This window comes from Mizuhopecten yessoensis, unplaced genomic scaffold (genome assembly GCF_002113885.1).
Source record: "Mizuhopecten yessoensis strain PY_sf001 unplaced genomic scaffold, ASM211388v2 scaffold4849, whole genome shotgun sequence".
NCBI classification, from domain to species: domain Eukaryota; kingdom Metazoa; phylum Mollusca; class Bivalvia; order Pectinida; family Pectinidae; genus Mizuhopecten; species Mizuhopecten yessoensis.
Window position 1 is genome coordinate 259,135 of NW_018405752.1, and position 21,468 is coordinate 280,602.

The 21,468-nt window shown below is 38.6% G+C and overlaps 1 protein-coding gene across 3 annotated transcripts in view; it reads left to right on the forward strand.

Moving 5' to 3' along the window:
- Positions 1 to 21,468, forward strand: part of LOC110449962 (alpha-mannosidase 2-like) — a 126,225-nt gene that overhangs the window by 74,680 nt on the left and 30,077 nt on the right. For all 3 annotated transcript variants that reach the window (XM_021497147.1, XM_021497148.1, XM_021497149.1), the window contains exon 3: positions 9,645 to 9,692. The gene's annotated coding sequence lies outside the window, so the exon portion shown is untranslated. The remainder of the gene's footprint in view (positions 1 to 9,644; positions 9,693 to 21,468) is intronic.

A 21,468-nucleotide genomic window follows, 5' to 3' on the forward strand; every position in this document is an offset into this window, starting at 1 on the left:
CCCTCCCCCACATCCTCCCCCACCCCTGTGTACAGAAGATTTAAGACTGAGGTAACCCACCTCATCCCTCCTACCCCTCTCAATCTGCCTTCTGTCCTTTCTCCTATCCCACCTCATGCCTCCCACCCCTCTCAATCTGCCTTCTGTCCTTTCTCCTATCCCACCTCATCCCTCCTACCCCTCTAAATCTGCCTTCTGTCCTTTCTCCTATACCAAGTCATTACTGTTCAAATGGACATTATTTCCTACTTAGTGATGTTCCTAGTTTGTAGGTAATGGACTTTGAAAGGCTTGTAAGGATTGGAGGGAATGTAAAACATTGATATTCCATTGTATAACCATTAAGGTCAGCAATATTTGGTCTGCCTGTATTGGTGTGGTGTGTACAGTAAAACATATACCACATCTTGTCATACATACAATTATACAATGTGTAATCTGAAATATAGAGAAATCAGACCATTACTAACGGCTTAAGGATCCCAGTCGCACTGGCACCGCCATTTTTCCTTTATACAGTAACCTCCCCTTAACATCTGTTTAGATATAACTTCCGTTGTCCAGGTAGCTAAATCGGTTTCAGCGATGGTGTAACAATCTGACATCCAGGGTTTGAATCACAGTCTGGTCCCGCAGAATATTTTACACTCAGAACACGTTTGTTGATTATAATTTGTTTAATTCATCTCCTTTATGTTTTTGTAAAAGTCCCGCAAAGTATACTCTTCTTTTAAAATATTATTAATTAACGCTACAGTCATGCCAGAAAAATAAGTTTTGAAAGCAAAGTTTCATCTTTTGATAGTAGTACGGGGATCCTTAAGTACTGGACAAGTACTATTTTTGTTTTGTTTTATGGAGTTTATTGAAACATGATCATTGAAGCTGTTTAAAGTTTGAAAGCGTTTTGTTTATTTTGCATTTACAAGGGCTTCATGCTGAATATGGATCTAATCATGTAAAAAAAATTGAAGTATTTGAAGTATCAAAGTGTCCGTATATTCAGAGCAAACAATAATGCTTGGACAGTTTGTTTATATATTTGTATGTGGTTTTAGGATGCCTGTACCACTGGATCTCTGGGAAGAAAACCATACTCTGCTTGACTTTTATGAGAAATAGTATCGCTTCAGAAGTGTTTTTGTGCAACTGTGCTACAGTTATATCCAAAAGTTAAGGGGAGGCTACAACACCCATCCCTGATTGGATGTGAAAAGGTATTAGGTCACCTGCCTGACCATGTGGGTTTTCTCCGGGAATTTGGGTTTAATTTCCTCCAACATTAAAGATCACTGTCTGCTTCCATACGGGCGAGCAGGAAGAATTAATATCTCACTTGGAAAAACTTATTTCATAATTGTTGTAAAATGTTTGCTTCTAATGATGGTCTTGTATGTTATTTAAGATGGGAAGAGATGTTTCAATGATTCAGTTTTTCATTATGACATTATTTTATTGTGTTGTGTTGTCCCATATATATCAAAATGCTTGAATCTCCGTGTTTTCACATATACATGAGTCAAATGAATAGCAAGAGAGAACAGAATCTAAAATGTCCAGACTTTTATTTTCTAAAAAAACAATCTAGAATAATGACTTTTTCGTATTTTCTACCCCAAAGTGATTGAATGTCTATAAATATGCGGTCACAGGGTGAATTAACAGAGCAAGTCTGAATTAACAAAGTGCTACAGCACAGAAACTCCACTTTACTATACAATATCTAGATGTATAAACTAGTAACCAGTGGTAAGATTGTGTGTTAACCTGTCTCCCAGGTGAGATCTAAGTGTTTCATGTCCTTCCACCACTAATAGTGGTCAATACCATAATAGGGTTATCCTGTAACGAGTCAAGCCCATGAGCATTAGAGTGGTCACATGATCATTAGTATGGTCACATGACCATTAGGCTGGTCACGATAGGTGTCACTCACCCTTAGCTGCATCATCAGACATGGCCTGTCTACTTTAAGTGTTTGGTTGGGAGGGGTAGGTACAATGCTATATCTTCTACTTACTGGGGAGGGTGGTTGGATGGGAGAGTTTCTACACTGTCTTCTATTTTCTACATTAAGGGAAAATACATTAGTTTATCACATAACTGACCGATTTTACTATTTCATATGGCCATGTATTAAATATGGTAGTTATAAATACGTGTAATAATACCTTAAGAAGCTGTGATTGGTCAAAACCGTGGGAACATATTCCTGCTACTCTACAGGTACTACTTTTATTGACATATACCACATGATACATTTACTGTTACTTTAAATGAATTTATTTTGTCATTAATATTTTCATTCCATTAAAAACCTTTTTTTTTAATCTGTAATATTAACTTTGCACTGCGTGGAACAACAATATAATCGGGAGTACTTTGGTTTTTACCTATATAGAGTCAGCTGATCACACATATTTGTGTTTGATTTTTTTTTCCAAATTATGAATGTTATGTGATAAATAGAATAAATTAAGACTCGATCGTTTCATATCAAATTTCTGAACTCAATATAGGACAATGTTCTATTTCCCTCGTTTTACAGGTAACAGTTTATAGTTACCGTTCTACCATACACCATACTTACTTTCACCGGCCTATAACCACAAAGAGCTGTGAAAATATGCTTGAACTCTCCTATGGTAAAAGATGCAGGTTTGATTGACTACTGCCCAACAGTAAGGGTAAAATACTCAGGGGAGGGATAATACAGGACTACTGCCCAACAGTAAGGGTAAAGTACTCGAGGGAGGGATAATACAGGACTACTGCCCAACAGTAAGGGTAAAACACTCGGGGGAGGGATAACACAGGACTACTGCCCAACAGTAAGGGTAAAACACTCGGGGGAGGGATAAAACAGGACTACAGCCCAACAGTAAGGGTAAAGTACTCGAGGGAGGGATAATACAGGACTACTGCCCAACAGGAAGGGTAAAGTACTCGGGGGAGGCATAATACAGGACTACCGCCCAACAGTAAGGGTAAAGTACTAGGGGGAGGGATAACACAGGACTACCGCCCAACAGTAAGGGTAAAGTACCCGGGGGAGGGATAACACAGGACTCCTGCCCAACAGTAAGGGTAAAGTACCCGGGGGAGGGATAACACAGGACTCCTGCCCAACAGTAAGGGTAAAGTTCTCGGGGGAGGGATAACACAGGACTCCTGCCAAAAAGTTAGGGTAAAGTGCGCGGGGGGGGGATAACACAGGACTACTGCCCAACATTAATTGTAAAACACTCGGGGGAGGGATAATACAGGAATACTGCCCAACAGTACGGGTAAAGTACTCGGGGGAGGGAAAACACAGGACTACTGCCCAACAGGAAGGGTAAAGTACTCGGGGGAGGCATAATACAGGACTACCGCCCAACAGTAAGGGTAAAACACTCGGGGGAGGAATAACACAGGACTACTGTCCAACAGTAAGGGTAAAGTACTCGAGGGAGGGGTAATACAGGACTACTGCCCAACAGGAAGGGTAAAGTACTCGGGGGAGGCATAATACAGGACTACTGCCCAACAGGAAGGGTAAAGTACTCGGGGGAGGCATAATACAGGACTACTGCCCAACAGTTAGGGTAAAGTACTCGGGGGGGGGATAACACAGGACTACTGCCCGACAGTAAGGGTAAAGTACTCGGGGTAGGGATAACACAGGACTACTGCCAAACAGTAAGGGTAAAGTACTCGGGGAGGCATAATACAGGACTACCGCCCAACAGTAAGGGTAAAGTACTCAGGGAGGGATAACACAGGACTACTGCCCGACAGTAAGGGTAAAGTACTCGGGGGTGGGATAATACAGGACTACTGCCCAACAGGAAGGGTAAAGTACTCGGGGGAGGGATAATACAGGACTATACTGCCCAACAGTAAGGGTAAAACAATCGGGGGAGGAATAATACAGGACTACTGCCCAACAGTAAGGGAAAAGTACTCGGGGGAGGGATAACACAGGACTACTGCCCAACAGTAAGGGTAAAGTACTCGGGGGGGATGGATAATACAGGACTATACTGCCCAACAGTAAGGGTAAAGTACTCGGGGGAGGGATAATACAGTTATTTTACCTTCTGATTACTGCCAGAGGTATACAATAAGCTGCTAACAAGCCTGCAGCAAAAAAGAGGACAGTATTTGAAAATATTTTAATCCTGGTTTCACTACCAGCATTGGGAGTTAAGTACTGCAGCGAAGGGGTAGTGTGTCGTGCAATATTTGTTGAAATGTTTTGTGTTGATTGTTTTATGCATATTCATGAAATATAATAAATTAAAAAGATATAGATACTCAGTCTTCACTGTTCAATAGGGTATATATATAATATTTGGACAATAAGCACTGTTCCTTCGAAAAAGGGGCCGCGGTGGCTAAGTGGTTAAGGCGTCTGACATTCTGCTACCACTAGCCCTCCACCACATGGTCACGGGTTCGAGACCTATGTTGGGCAGTCGCCAGGTACTGGTGGTAGGTCGGTGGTTTTCTCTGGGAACTCCGGCTTTCCTCCATCACCAAAATATGCCACGTCCTTAAATGACCATAGCTGTTAATAGGACGTAAAACACAAACAAACCAAACCTATGAGAGAAAAAAAGAAAAAGAAAGTTTGAGCTGTTCGTTGGAGAGAAGTGGAGGTACAGGACAATGTTCTTCTAATGACAATGACTTTTGAGAAAGAGAGGTATAGTTACTGTTATATAAGGTTGGGACGGCCCTAGAATCTGTGAAGTTTACCTAACCCAGTGATAGTATTGGACCTAAACATGATATCTACGTGACAGGAGAGTTTTTGCTGCTGGTGGGTCAATACAATGTAGGCGTAATAACCTGATTATTAAACAATATCGCCCCAAAATGTGAGGAAATGGCGATACTCCTAGCTGTATATGATGTTTACGATACGTAATAACACTACATAACATCATCGGATTTGTTGATATGCATGTATGTACATAGGAAGAATAACTGACTTATGGACTGTATTTTGTATAGTAGAACTGGGTGCTTTGCGAGGATTGGTTGGAAACCAGTAGCTTTCATTGAGTAATGGGAGTTAAACTATTGGTATGAAAACTTGTAGTATATGAAACCTTTAATTCTATAGACAGTTGCATTTTGTTACTTAAGTAAATCCAACTGCTCCCCAAGCTTCATGGGTGCATATTTGACATGTGATATAAACTTAATTTGTTTTACAACCATTATGAAACAAGTTATATCAACTTTCATTAATCACTCTGTTGGGCTGACAGTTAGCGCCCAGGGGGGTTTAATGTGGGAGGAAACAAGAGTAACGCAGAAGATAAAGGTGGTCAGGCAGTTGACTGAATAGCTTTTTATGTCCAATCAGGGAATCAAACCCTGGCCGCCTTGGTGGAAGGCGAGTTTGCTATTTAACATGCACCTGGTATATACAAATCATGCTTCTAATAAAGTGTATCTACTGCAACATTTGTACATGAGCCTTTCTTAGTGACATTTTCCAGAAGGAGGTAAAACCAGAGATCTGTTAGATAGTGTGCCCTACCACTTTTAGGATTTAATTATTATATTCTGTTAACTTCATGTTATTTCTTTTTCAATCATACAAAGAAACAATTATATAGATTGTAGCCCTTTTTAAGTCAGAATATTTTGAAATACTAGTAATGTTGTAGAAAAGTATAAATAAAATTAATATGACGATGTTAGCACAGTGTTAACAGTTTTATAATCAAGTGGTCGGGGGATAAAAACCTTGTAACAGAGCCAACACATTTTTGTGATAAAAGAAACTATATTGAGTCTAATTCTTCAGTATATAAATTTTGCTGTAGTAAATGAGCAAGTAAGTCCAGATTGGAACTCTTCTTTGTTGGAGACACATTAAAGCACTGGGCAGCTCTACCTTAAGGTGAAAAAACACAGGTGATACAATTTACTGCAGGATTGTAGGAGAAATACAGTTCAGTGCTTGTGATGTTTTTTGTATTAGAATTTAAGATTTATAGAAAATTTATATTCACATTAAGATATTGAACAGGAGTTACATGGATTTGAGAGACTTGTTTAGCACTAGCTATATATAGAAACATGCTTAATTCTGAATTTATTCTGTTAGGATTCTTTGTGTCCTATGGTTTCCTATGGTTTCTGTTCTGGCAGCTGATTCCTATATATGATGAGTCTGGCGTCAGCGATTTGCTGGGATCATTGATCTTCAAAGCATTGTCAGCTTGAATTGTAATTTTTGTAAATCTTAAAAATATTTCATTATCTTTAATTTCGTAAAATTTTCAATTCTTTTATTAATTTTTTACTGAGGTAATAATATAGAACCTAATTAATGTAATTTTGATTATAAATTTCTATTACTTTCAAAACATACCAAATAAAAAAAATCTGAATTTTTGTGGTTAAGTTGATATGCCTAGGACAGGTGAGGCCTGTTATTCCGTAAAGGATTATAGTGGAGGTACTATAACTGGTGTTCAGGGTATGGTAAGGTGTCTTTGATGGCCCCTCGGTACCAAAACACCATTTTACAGGGATTACAGTGAGATTTACACTTGTCAAAACGATGCAGAGATCCAAGCCCTGAAGCCATCGTTTAACTTTGATTCTTATACATGAGAACATCATGCTGTTACCTAGAGCTTACTTATCTGTATCTAATGAAGTTTTTATATGCTGGCATTCTTTGGTATGTGTACCTTCAACCTTCTGGTTCGGTCCTTCATCAACTGTTAGCTTAGCAACGGTTTTGCACTAACTGTACATTGTGGAGAATTAGATTGTGGTTTTTCTGGGGGCTCAATAGCGAGAAAATGTCATATTATGTCCCCCAGGGCTCCGATACTTGGCAGATCTGTAAGACCTCAAACCATTTGGTTCCAAGATGTCCCAGACCGTGTGTTAAGGTTCTCAGGGTCCAATGAAGCTATCTAAGGACCCTTAATTAACCACCTCTGTTTTTAATGGCTCTAAATCATCTACATAGCTCCCCAGGGCCCCAGACCATAATCTACAGTATTGTGATGTTCCATACGTTTTCAATCACAAATTAATGTTACACTATATTCTATGTATTTATCTTTCTTCCATGACGGTTCCTTGAGTCATTTCTAATCGGATTTTCACAAAAAACTCTTTTACTGATAGAAAATAACAGCTCATTTTGATATTTATTTCTGTTTCTTGTCATTGAAAAATCATGGATATGCAATGTTTGTGTAATTTAAATTAAAGAAGCTGTTTATTGATTAATCATTGCATTTAGATGGCAGAAGGATATCCCTAACATTTAACTTTCAAGAACAATGACCGTTCCTTTGGATGTAGGAAATGAAAATTGATTCAAATATTGTCAAAAAGTGAATTCCAACAGAGCGGGGATAACACAGCAGAATCTTGCTTATAGATGAATTTATTAAGGCATTGTGTTGACATGTTTTGGCTCAAAAAATGTAAAATATGCAACTTGGTAGTAGTGTATAAAATCTATACAGATTAATTTAAGAGAACGGAAGAATTTGTTTAAAATTGGTAAAAACACATAGAATTAAGTGTAAAGTTAATTTGTGAAGGACTACTTTTGGCATGTCACTTAAGGTTCCGAAAGGTACCAAACTTTTTAGGATATGCCTTAAATACCATAGTGACAAAGGGTCTTTTGAACCATGTATGTTGCTACACTAGGGACCATACACCCTCAAAATGGCCTAGTTATATGTATCAATTTACCAGGGTTCTAAAAGGCCTCGAACAATTTCAAATTGATCAGCTGGAAAGGTCTGTCCTTGTAGAAGACATCTTCGAAAAAAACATCAGCATTGAACTTTTGAGATTATCAAATCTGTATAGTTGATTGTATTCTTTGACTTCTCCAGGACGAACATATGTTGTACTTTTTTTATGACCGAAGTTGCCCCTGTCAAACCTTTGTCTGGAAGGCAGTGAAATGTTTTAGCTCACTCAGGTGACTGGGAGCGGGTGAAAAACTTCAGATAAGAAAATAATTCTTCAGAGGATTCTGTGCCAAATTGGATATTACACAAGAATCACCTGATCTTTCCTCTTGTATGATTAGCTGCCAGTCTTCGTGAAACACCCATAAAGTTTTATTGCCAGAAGTTCAAATTTTTTCTGCTAACGATTCTTAATTTGACCATATAATGTAAACGGGCTTATAAATGTGAAAGATATCTCTAAAAACTTTAAATATCCTAATAACCCTTTTTAATTTGACTATATGTCGTTGAAGCTTAGAGGTGGGGGTAAAAACAGGAAAGATATCTCTCCAAAAGTTTGGCGTTCGACTGATTTTCATTTATTGTCGGTGTCTTACAATTTGGCAGGGATAAAAGAAAAGACCTTTCAAGATAGTTGGCAGTGCACTTGTAGTAAAGTTGTGATCCCTCACCAAGTTAGTCAGGAGGATAGGGATCGCAGTTTTCTAGCTCCTAACCTATTCAATGCTCAGCAATCCTTGCTCTATTGGCCTATTCCCTAGTAGGTATCTCATCCATGCAAGTCCCGGAGAATTACAAGTTTTTGACACATGTTATACGGAAACAGAATTCTCATTAGTTGGTCTGTAACCAAGAGGTGGGGGTGATATTTTAGAGGCTGACATGCTGACTGACTTCCAATACTTCAGCACCGCTAACACAAGCCACGAGTTTACTGGGATAACTCATTGCCGAGAAGGCATCGGGTGATTTTCTGTCTGCTCATTCTGTTTTCCTCTTTTCTAATTTTAGATTTAATTAAAGGTTATGTAAGTGAACAGGATACTCACTTTCCAATCTTTGCTGTATCGTTTCGGGCAATTCTGAAACTTTCATTTCACTGAGGAAGCTTTGGACAATTTGAAATGAATTTTTTTTCATTTAAAATTCGTGGTTATGATTACCTTATTCACATGCAGTCAAATTTTTGAAGATGTTTGTTCCAGAATTAGGAAGTTTTACGTTGTGACAGCTCAGGGTACAGGTTGACATATCGTACAGAAATATTTGCCAGTTTTTACAAAGGATCAAGATTCATTAATTTCAGGAAAAATCTTTAGATAATTTCTTTCTGTGTATATATTACACAAACATATCTCCTCTATCAGTCATATGAAATAAAATTATACTATCACAAAAATCTACATAAAGAAAACACCTGTGTTCTACAGTTAATCTGTCAGAAACAGCCAGCATACTCAGGTGGTGTGTTCAGAGTGAAAAATACAATACTTGTGTTCTTATTTGAGATGATTTTAATGGACTGAAGATCTGTATTAGACAGGCCTGGTCTTTGATAAAAGGTGGTCGTTATAGACAGGACCAATTTGATTAAAACCAGATGTTACATTTCACTCCGATACTCTACGTTACCAGATCTTTTATTCCAATCCGATACTCTATATTCTATTCAAAGGATCTGTGACAATAGAACATAGAGTATCTGAGTGGAATAAAAGATATTGTTTTAAACAGATTGAGACAGGACTGGTCTTTGTGGACAGGTGCTTTTTATTCACATGGTGTAAGATATGTGGTCAAAATAGACAGGTTGTTTCTTCTCTGTAAATGTTACGTCAATTAATTATCAGAGTCGTTTATTTATCATAAACTTGATACAATGATACTTTTATTTTATCTTTTCAGGAACGAAGAATGCAGGAAATGGCACCCCTGAATTCCAAACTTTTTAAGGTAATTATACAGTATCAGTCAGATTGGATATCGGTTTTTGATTTGTAGGGGATGATCAGTTGTTTTAAGTTTCTTTGTTGGTATGTTTTGTATTAGTCAAATGAAAACCAGTGTTAATACCATTGTTTAATTTGTTCGGAACATCATGGAGTGATCCTTGTTTTTAAACTTGAGCTCAATCAATAAAGGATTGTTTTTGACTCTAAATTTAGCAGTTCAGAAAATTGATTAAATTAAGATTCTTTTTAATCAAATCAATGAGTTCAGTTTTAATACTGTACTTATAATTGACAGTTTAATGTGATCTCTTAATTAAAGGGATGGGGGGTTATTTCAGGAATAACCTTCCGTTTTGAACACTGTTAAAACAGTTCTAACATGCACTCCAAGCATGACTGTGTTCATTTCCAGTGAAAACAGCAGGGTACAAAAATAGATTTCTGTCGGATCAGAAATAGGTTACACTTCCCTCTCACATCACTGGACAATGTATTTTTCCCAATTAAAGATGTCGAGCAATCCCCCCAAGTTTTTGATCAAATTACTTAGTTTCTTGTTTTTTCCATGGATTTACAGGAATTAACTAATTCAGCTATCGTGTAGGTAGATTGAAAATTTACAAACTTTATCCCCGATCATACTATAAATAGTGTAATTGTGGGGATTTGGGTTGTCAGTACATGAGATCACTATAAACAGACTCCTTAAATAAATGGACTGCTTCGTCCCTAATTTCTGTGATACCCTAATGTTGTATTCTATCATTAACCTACAAGACTCCAGATCATACATACTTGGAGCAAAAAAGAGTCCTTGTTTTACCACTTAATGGATTTACTCATTAACTACCTAATTAATCTGGTATTAATTGCCTGTAGAATTAGTTCTATCTTAATTGGTTAGCCTCTAGGAATTCATTAAACCGCCAAAGTTAGTACTTCTGGAGGCAATATATAGCAGTCGTCGGTGATTACACTGCACCAAACAGAGCGACTTCCACCGACAACGCGCCCTCATCATTCATGTAACTTGCAGACCTTTAAAAGGATATGTCTTACTTCTTTTTTAAGACTGATCAATTTAGTACTCTCAACACCAGAAACGTTATAATTTTTCGGCAAAATAAAAATACAATTCTATGCACCCATGACATTTAGATTATGGTAAAAGTGGCAAATAGTGAGGCTCAACTGCCATGGGTATATATTTTATATATATACCAGTCACTGGTCCTAACCTGTAACTACACACACATATACACCCAGTTACTGGTCCTAACCTGTAGCTACACATACAGATACACCCAGTCTCTGGTCCTACCCTGTAACTACATACACAGATACACCCCCAGTCACTGGTCCTACCCTGTAATTACACACACAGATACACCCAGTCACGGGTCCTAACCTGTAACTACATACACAGATACACCCCCAGTCACTGGTCCTACCCTGTGATTACACACACAGATACACCCAGTCACGGGTCCTAACCTGTAATTACACACACATATACACCCAGTTACTGGTCCTACCCTGTAACTACACACACAGATACACCCAGTCACTGGTCCTACCCTGTAACTACACACACAAATACACCCAGTCACTAATCCTAACCTATAACTACACATACAAATACACCCAGTCACTGGTCCTACCCTGTAACTACATACACAGATACACCCAGTCACTGGTCCTACCCTGTAACTACACACACAAATACACCCAGTCACTGATCCTAACCTATAACTACACACACAGATACACCCAGTCACTGGTCCTAACCTATAACTACATACACAGATACACACAGCAACTGGTCCTACCCTGTAACTACACACACATTTACACCCAGTTACTGGTCCTAACCTGTAACTACACACACAGATACTCCCAGTCACTGGTCCTACCCTGTACTTACACACACAGATACACCCAGTCACTGGCCCTAACCTATAACTACATACACAGATACACCCAGTCACTGGCCCTAACCTATAACTACATACACAGATACACCCAGTGACTGGTCCTACCCTGTAACTACATACACAGATACACCCAGCAACTGGTCCTCCCCCGTAACTACACACACAGATACACCCCAAGTCACTGGTCCTACCCTGTAACTGCACACACAGATACACCCAGCAACTGGTCCTCCCCCGTAACTACACACACAGATACACCAAGCCACGGGTCCTAACCTGTAATTACACACACATATACACCCAGTTACTGGTCCTACCCTGTAACTACACATACAGATACATCCAGCAACTGGTCCTATCCTGTAACTACACACACAAATACACCCCCAGTCACTGGTCCTACCCTGTAACTGCACACACAGATACACCCAGTAACCGGTCCTACCCTGTAACTACACACACATTTACACCCAGTTACTGGTCCTAACCTGTAACTTCACACACAGATACACCCCCAGTCACTGGCCATACCCTGTAATTACACACACAGATCCACCCCCCAGTCACTGGTCCTACCCTGGAACTACACACACAGATACACCCAGTCAAGGGTCCTAACCTGTAATTACACACACAGATACCCCCAGTCACTGGTCCTACCCTGTAATTACACACACCGATACACCCAGTCACTGGTCCTAACCTGTAATTACACACACAGATACCCCCAGTCACTGGTCCTACCCTGTAACTACACACACAGATACACCCAGCCACTCGTCCTTCCCTGTAATTACACACACAGATACACCCAGTCACTGGTCCTACCCTGCTATAGCACACACAGATACACCCAGTAATCACATGCAATCGCACACGAACATAGTCTGTTCTTTGTCATTTCCCAAGCAGACAGTTAACAGAAATATTTCTGAAATCATCAAATTTCCCGGTAGCTTTTAGTGGTCCTATAGGAATGTATGGTATTGAAAAGCTAGGTTTTGATGAAAAATCAATTGTAATACCATGAAGTAGGGGTAGGTATTTATAAGGAACAATAGTAAAGTTTGAAGGGTACCTCGGTTGCTGTATATAGTCCATAGCAGGCTATCTGATACCTAAAGTAATCAATACTACCATCACAGGACCAGTATCTCTACAAAACCACCAAACTTATCCCTGTACTACCATCACAGGACCAGTATCTCTACAAAACCACCAAACTTATCCCTGTACTACCATCACAGGACCAGTATCTCTACAAAACCACCAAACTTATCCCTGTACTACCATCACAGGACCAGTACCCCTACAAAACCACCAAACTTATCCCTGTGCTACCATCACAGGACCAGTACCCCTACAAAACCATCAATATCTCCCTGTATACGACATTATAATCAAAGCACAACACAACATTTTTTTATACCCCCACAACGAAGTTAGGGGGGGTATACTGGAATCACCCTGTCTGGATGTCTGTCTGTTGTGCACCGGCATTTTAATTTGGGATTTCGACCCTATTTGATGGAGTTATGCCCCTTTTTGCAAAATACTTGTCTGTGCAACTCCTCCTTACCTAACAGGTAAATTTCATTGAAACTTTGCATGAATGGTCGGTATCTTATATAGTTGTGCACGGGCATTTTAATTTGGGATTTCAACACTTTTTGATGGAGTTACGCCCCTTTTTGCGTAATACTTGTCCGTGCAACTCCTCCTTACCTAACAGGTGAATTTCATTGGAACTTTGCATGAATGGTCGGTATCTTATGTAGTTGTGCACCGGCATTTGAATTTGGGATTTCAACCCTTTTTGATGGAGTTATGCCCCTTTTAGCGAAATACCTGTCCGTGCAGGAGTTGCACGAAATACCTGTCCGTGCAACTCCTCCTTACCTAACAGGTGAATTTCATTGGAATTTTGCATGAATGATCGGTATCTTATGTAGTTGTGCACGGGCATTTTAATTTGGGATTTCGACCCTTTTTGATGGAGTTATGCCCCTTTGTGCGAAATACTTGTCCGTGCAACTCCTCCTTAACTAACAGGTGGATTTCATTGGAACTTTGCATGAATGATCAGTATCTTATGTAGTTGCGCACTGGCATTTTAATTTGGGATTTAGATCCTTTTTAACGGAGTTATGCCCCTTTGTGCGAAATACTTTATTATTTTGTTATTTTATTTTTTTGTTTTTATAATAAAATAGTGATTACCATAACTCATTACTGGTGGGAGACTATATTGCTTTGCATAAGTAAGCCTTTAGCGCACAGTTCTGGTTTATATAGGATCAGGGGTATTATTTAGCCTTTGGCTTACAGTTCTAGTTTAATCAGTGTTTTGGTTGATTATGGTATGCCTTTGTTAGGTGCTAGTCTTGTTTATTTCAAGAAAACGTCCTTCAATTTTATCTGCATTTTACACCCAGAGCAAATTAGATTTCACAAGGGTTATAGGAGAATCAGCTTGTCCTTCCATCTGTTGCTAGACACACATTTGTCTGGTCAGCTTACGTCCCTCGGGATTCCTCCGATTTCCACGAATATGGATGGTTAAACCACCATCATCTGTACATGTATCTGCCAAATCAATCCAGTATTATTTTTTTACAGAGTTATTGCCCTTTGGTACTTCAGGAGAATTCCAGTTATGTTTGGACAACTACTGCATCAGAATTTAAAATTTTGTCTTTATTTCTTTGAATTCTAAAAAGAATTAATCACATTTTATTTAGTTGTACATGTCCAGCAAGCAAACTTTTCCCGTGACTTTTTCTCAATGTGGACTATGTTGTCATTAAAAGCATCTGCCTTACAGTTCCAATGTATTCAAGTCCCTTGCATATTCCATACTATCTTAGTCACTGGCTTGAATTTGTCATCTTCAAAATTCCAAGAGTCACGCACACTGTTACCTTCTCTGCACCAATGGAATCATGTCATGACAAAATTGAAGGCATGCGGTTAGCAATCTGTTGGTTTCAGGTAAAAGAAACCGACCAATTGTTAGGCTGATACCTGTCATTTGAAAATTACAGAAGAGCCACCCCTGACTTCAAAGCTGATCAATTTCATCGTTACACTGCCACAAGATTCTTTTGATCTTCATCAAAGACATGGCCCAGAAATCATGAAACAATCTCAAATTTCGACTTAACCAATCACAATCAACACTACGAAAAGTTACGTCAAACGTGATTGGCTAAGCAAATATTTAAGCCTAAAATTGTTTCATGATATCGGGGCCTAGACTAGACTTGTTGAATCATGTACCGAGCCTTCAATTTTACCATGACATATTCCAGGGGTGCAGAGAACATAACAGGGTATAACCCCTAGAATTTCAAAGATGAATCTTGTAAGCACCTGGCTTTAATTCACTGTGGATTGTGGTTTTCAGGTTTTTCAAGCTTTTACTTTACTGTAGTAACTAGTTGTCAGGGACTGTAAAATACTGGGTTTAGGTACAGAATCTGAGGACGTGGGCTTAGAGAGTAAGTACGTATAATGATAAGTTACTTTCTGCTATTAGTGTCAACAATAAACATAGTTACCAAACATGATGTCCACATTTTCACATATACAGCTGCCGAGGGTAGCTCTTACTCTGAAATCTCTTCCCCACACTCGATCTTACGATGTCTGCCAAAGAAGAGGTATAAAGTTCATTATAACCTAAATCTGGGTCCTAGTTGGGTTTGAAATATAATTTAGTACTTATGGATAGTACTGTAAAATGGTGGGGGGATTAAACATTGATGAATGCATTAGATGTAAGTGTTGACTGCAGTGACGTACATATGCCTGGGGTTGAAGCTGAAGTGTAATAAACAGACCAGCTTTCGTGGATCGGAGACTATGTGTCTTAAGGCTCTGTAAAAGCTTCTAATTAAAAAAAACACTAGGAAAATGAAACTGCATTGATACAATTTCAAAAATAATTGAGAAAAAGAAACAGCAACTATTTCTGCTACAACTCTAATTAAAAAAGGGGAAAACGGGAATACTGCCTTAAACAGAACTATGATCTTGCAATGAATAGCTAAATCTCACTCAGAGATGTTGCTGTTGATATGCAGAAACATTCAATGGTAAATAGTGGGTTTTTTCTACATCGGTATTTAATGGTTTGAATCCTTCAGGCGATGATAGTATTGACTTGACTTTCTCTACTTGTCATCTAAAACTATCACTTGGAGCTGTCACCTACATGTCAGCTGCATGCCTTATCCCTTTCACCACTATAGACCATAATGGACACATCCAGATCAGTGCATGGTAGAGTCTACTAAAGTCCCATAGGGATGAAAGGGTTAAACTACAGAACAAGTTTTCTTAGCTTTACCTATAAGTTATAAATGTTATTTTTTTTAGTTATAAGTGTTGATTTTGTTTTACAATTAGACCATCAGGCTATGACAATTTACAAAAAATAAGATAAATTATTTGAGAAAAAGGAATAATCTGAATTATGAAAAGTCCTATATCAAAGTTTTAATTTACCTAATGTTATATATATTATTTCTTCTAAATTTTGAAAAAAAATGAGATTTTGAGAAAATTTGTAATTACAAACTATATTTTAATCTGATGTGAGCATTCTGCATTTATAATTTCCATTGATAGGTTCTACCTCAAGTACAAAACACTTCAAAACATGTTGGCTTTTAAAATCAAATAATTCTCATGTTTTTCTGATAATGTAGTTGTCTTGAAAAAGTTAATTCTGTTCATTGAATTTAATTGTGGAATATTAATTCAGTGAGAAGCTGGAATGTTCCCTAGCAATAACCTACTGTCTGAGCAACACATACAAATATTAGTTTCAATCACCATTAGATTGTCTGGTCCTTCAATAAGCAAGCAGTGAAGTAATTATGATGTAAAGATTCTATTTTCCCCTAATTGCTACAACTAACTGCTATTAGACTGAGGATCTTTAAAATGTTTGTACTGTTGTCGGATTTAAGATCCTTAAGCCTAGGATATTTGTTTCTGGACTGAGGACCCTTAAACCCCTAATACTGTTTCTGGACTGAGGACCCTTAAACCCCTAATACTGTTTCTGGACTGAGGACCCTTAAACCCCTAATACTGTTTCTGGACTGAGGACCCTTAAACCCCTAATACTGTTACTGGACTGAGGACCCTTAAACCTCTAATACTGTTTCTGGACTGAGGACCCTTAAACTCCTAATACTGTTTCTGGACTGAGGACCCTTAAACCCCTAATACTGTTACTGGACTGAGGACCCTTAAACCCCTAATACTGTTACTGGACTGAGGACCCTTAAACCTCTAATACTGTTTCTGGACTGAGGACCCTTAAACTCCTAATACTGTTTCTGGACTGAGGACCCTTAAACCCCTAATACTGTTACTGGACTGAGGACCCTTAAACCTCTAATACTGTTACTGGACTGAGGACCCTTAAACTCCTAATACTGTTTCTGGACTGAGGACCCTTAAACCCCTAATACTGTTTCTGGACTGAGGACCCTTAAACCCCTAAAACTGTTTCTGGACTGAGGACCCTTAAACCCGTAATACTGTTTCTGGTCTGAGGACCCTTACACCCCTAATGCTGTTTCTGGTCTGAGGACCCTTAAACCCCTAATACTGTTTCTGGACTGAGGACTCTTAAACCCCTAATACTGTTACTGGTCTGAGGACCCTTACACCCCTAATACTGTTTCTGGTCTGAGGACCCTTAAACACCTAATACTGTTACTGGACTGAGGACCCTTAAACCTCTAATACTGTTTCTGGACTGAGGACCCTTAAACCCCTAATACTGTTTCTGGACTGAGGACCCTTAAACCCCTAATACTGTTTACAGGACTGAGGATCCTGAAAGCTTTAGACATCTATTTCTTGACAGATGATCCTTGAAGCATTTGATGTTATTAGTTTTTGGACTGAACATCCCTAAGACCTCAGATATTTGTTAGACTGGATTGAGAATTATGAAAGGCACAAATATTTATTTTTGCACTGAGGATCCTTAATTAAATTTTCAGATATACATTTCTGTACTAAGAATACCTCACTGAGGATCCTTAGAGCCTCAGATATTTGTTTCTAGAATAAGGATCCTTAAAGCCTCTGATAATGGTAATGATATTTGTAACTGAACTATGAACCAAGGATTCTTAATGCCTCTGATATTTGTAACTGAACTAAGGATAAGTAAAGGTCATAGGAGTGTATTGCTAAACGGAAGTAGGAAGTACATCCCTAGTTGATAATCCAATGTAGGGAGACAGTATCACAATTTCTGCGTATTCTAATGTTTAATATCAAACTGATGAATATTGTATGTTTATTATTGACGGAACAGTGTGTTCAATCCAGGCATTAATTCAGTCGTTTTTTAATTAATGAGTCGCATGCGTCCGTTGTTCTGTACTTCAGGAAACCGGCTACCTATTTCACTACTGTGAAGTTTTTCAAGAACGATAACTCATACCTGCAATTACTATGTGTATATGGTTTTATTATAAAATGTCAATTTTTAACCGTTTATAGATAATTAATTTTACACAATTTCAGCATTTTTGAAATTGATATACATTAATGCAAAACTAATCTATGCCAGTATCATTTTGATTGACATTATTTTGCAAAAACATTGCGTGTTTCATTTTTTTTTTGAAAATTCACTCATTTTTACATAGATTTCCATTTAAAATCCTTACAATTCTGACAACCTATATTTTGTTTGTGGCAGAAATTTTTCTTTACTTCAAAGCAATATAACTACAAAATTTGAAGAAATTCTACTGAGAAATGGCGACACAATCCTATTACCTTAAGTCACTGGACCAAGGATCTGAGAAGTCTCTGATATTGCTGGACTGAGGCTCCTTAAAGTATTTAAATACTGCAGCTGATCCTTGAGGATCCTTAACCCTGTAAATTGTTTCCTGGCCCTCCTCCCTGCTGGTTGCTGCTGTCTGCGGTAGCCACCGGTGGTTGTATAAAGGGCCGGCCTGGGTATGAGCAGGCCTCTTTGTCAGCTTGCATGTCTATAGATCAATAGAGCTCAGATCCTACCATTTGGCCTTCCCAAGGAGACGGCAAGCTGTAGTGCTATGATGGAAAATGATTGCTTATGGCTACGTTTTCAATAAAGGAGAAACAGCAGGACTCAGGAGGTTAACTTGGTCCAAATTAAAACATATTGATATCTCATTTGTTTGTGACTTCCGTGAGGTTCCACTACATTGTCGACATGTCAGGTTAGCAGTAATGGTACACCATTGAGGGCCGACCTTTGTAGGGAATATAGGTCCGACCTTTGTAGGGAATAAAGGGCCGACCTTTGTAGGGAATATAGGGCCGACATTTGTAGGGAATAAAGGGCCGACCTTTGTAGGGAATATAGGGCTTTCCTTGTAGGGAATATAGGGCCTTCCTTGTAGGGAATATAGGGCCGACCTTTGGAGGGAATATAGGGCCGACCTTTGTAGGGAATATAGGGCCTACCTTTGGAGGGAATATAGGGCCGACCTTTGTAGGGAATAAAGGGCCGACCTTTGTAGGGAATATAGGGCTTTCCTTGTAGGGAATATAGGGCCTTCCTTGTAGGGAATATAGGGCCGACCTTGGTAGGGAATAAAGGGCCTTCCTTGTAGGGAATATAGGGCCGTCCTTTGTAGGGAATATAGGGCCGACCTTTGTAGGGAATATAGGGCCGACCTTTGTAGGGACAATAATGCTTGAGTAAGGGTTGTAATAGGAAACAGACCTTTGTGGTATCTACAGGATCTAAGTGTGGCTAGACTATAAGGGTCTTCCCGAGAGGAAGTTTTTTGTAGGAACCTTTGTGGCCTTCCTAGCCAGGCTATATAACAAAAAGAAAATATACATTGCCTTGGTTGAGACAGTGTATTGTGGGGATAATACATTGCCTTGGTTGGGACAGTGTACTGTGGGGATAATATATTGCCTTAGTTTGGACAGTGTATTGTGGGGATAATACATTGCCTTGGTTTCCCAGTGTACTGTGGGGATAATACATTGCCTTTGTTGGAACAGTGTATTGTGGGGATAATATATTGCCTTGGTTGGGACAGTGCATTGTGGGGATAATACATTGTCTTGGTTGGGACAGTGTATTGTGGGATACTACATTGTGTTGGTTGGGACAGTGTATTGTGGGGATAATCCATTGCCTTGGTTGGCACAGTGCATTGTGGGGATAATACCTTGCCTTGGTTGGGACATTTCATTGTGGGGATAATGCATTGCCTTGGTTGGCACAGTGCATTGTGGGGATAATATATTGCCTTGGTTGGGTCAGTGCATTCTGGGGATAATACATTGTGTTGGTTGGGACAGTGGATTGGGGGGGTAATACATTGCCTTGTTTGGGACAGTTTATTTTTGGGATTATGGGTTTTCTTGTTTTGGGCATATTATTTTTGGGAGTATGGATTTTCTTGTCTGGGATATATTATTTTTGGGGTTATGGGTTTTTTTGTTTGGGACATATTATTTTTGGGGTTATGGATTGTCTTGTCTGGGATATATTATTTTTGGGATTATGGATTTTCTTGTTTGGGACAGATTATTTTTGGGATTATGGATTGTCTTGTTTAGGACAGATAAGTTTTGGGATTATGGATTGTCTTGTTTAGGACAGATTATTTTTGGGATTATGGATTTTCTTGTTTGGGACATATTATTTTTGGGATTATGGATTTTCTTGTCTGGGATATATTATTTTTGGGATTATGGATTGTCTTGTTTGGGACAGATAAGTTTTGGGACTATGGAATGTCTTTTCTGGGATATATTATTTTTTGGATTATGGATTGTCTTGTTTGGGACATATTATTTTTGGGACTATGGATTGTCTTGTCTGGGATATATTATTTTTGGGATTATGGATTGTCTTGTTTAGGACAGATCATTTTTGGGGCTATGGATTGTCTTTTCTGGGATATATTATTTTTGGGATTATGGATTGTCTTGTTTGGGACATATTATTTTTAGGACTATGGATTGTCTTGTCTGGGATATATTATTTTTAGGACTATGGATTGGCTTGTCTGGGATATATTATATTTGGGACTGTGGATTGTCTTGTCTGGGATATATTATTTTTAGGACTATGGATTGTCTTGTCTGGGATATATTATATTTGGGACTGTGGATTGTCTTGTCTGGGATATATTATTTTTAGGACTATGGATTGTCTTGTCTGGGATATATTATATTTGGGACTGTGGATTGTCTTGTCTGGGATATATTATTTTTAGGACTATGGATTGTCTTGTTTGGGACAGATTGTTTTTAGGACTATGTATTATCTTGTTTGGGACATATTATTTTTGGGACTATGTATCGTTGGGCAGATGAAAAACTTCAGAACAAGCAAGGAAACCATGTCGGCCTGTTATAATGTGATGTCATAACTGAAGACTGTGTGTGCGGGCTTGTAAACCCCGATCAATATTGATACTTCTACTGTTGAACAAAGGATAGAACATTCAAAGACCTAATTGATATGAAGGTAAAACAGTGCATTTCCCTTCTATGCCATGCAGATGTGATGTAAGAGAAATACTTCTTTGATTGTAAACAGTCTTTTAACTATGTATGAGTTGTGACGTATCTGTTTATCTGTCAGGTCAGCTGGTATATCTGTTTGTAGGTCACCAGGTGTGGTAGTTCATCACAGGTTATATGTCACCAGGTGTGGTAGTTTATTACAGGTATATATGTCACCAGGTGTGGTAGTTTATCACAGGTATATATGTAACTAGGTGTGGTAGTTTATCACAGGTATATATGTAACTAGGTGTGGTAGTTTATCACAGGTATATATGT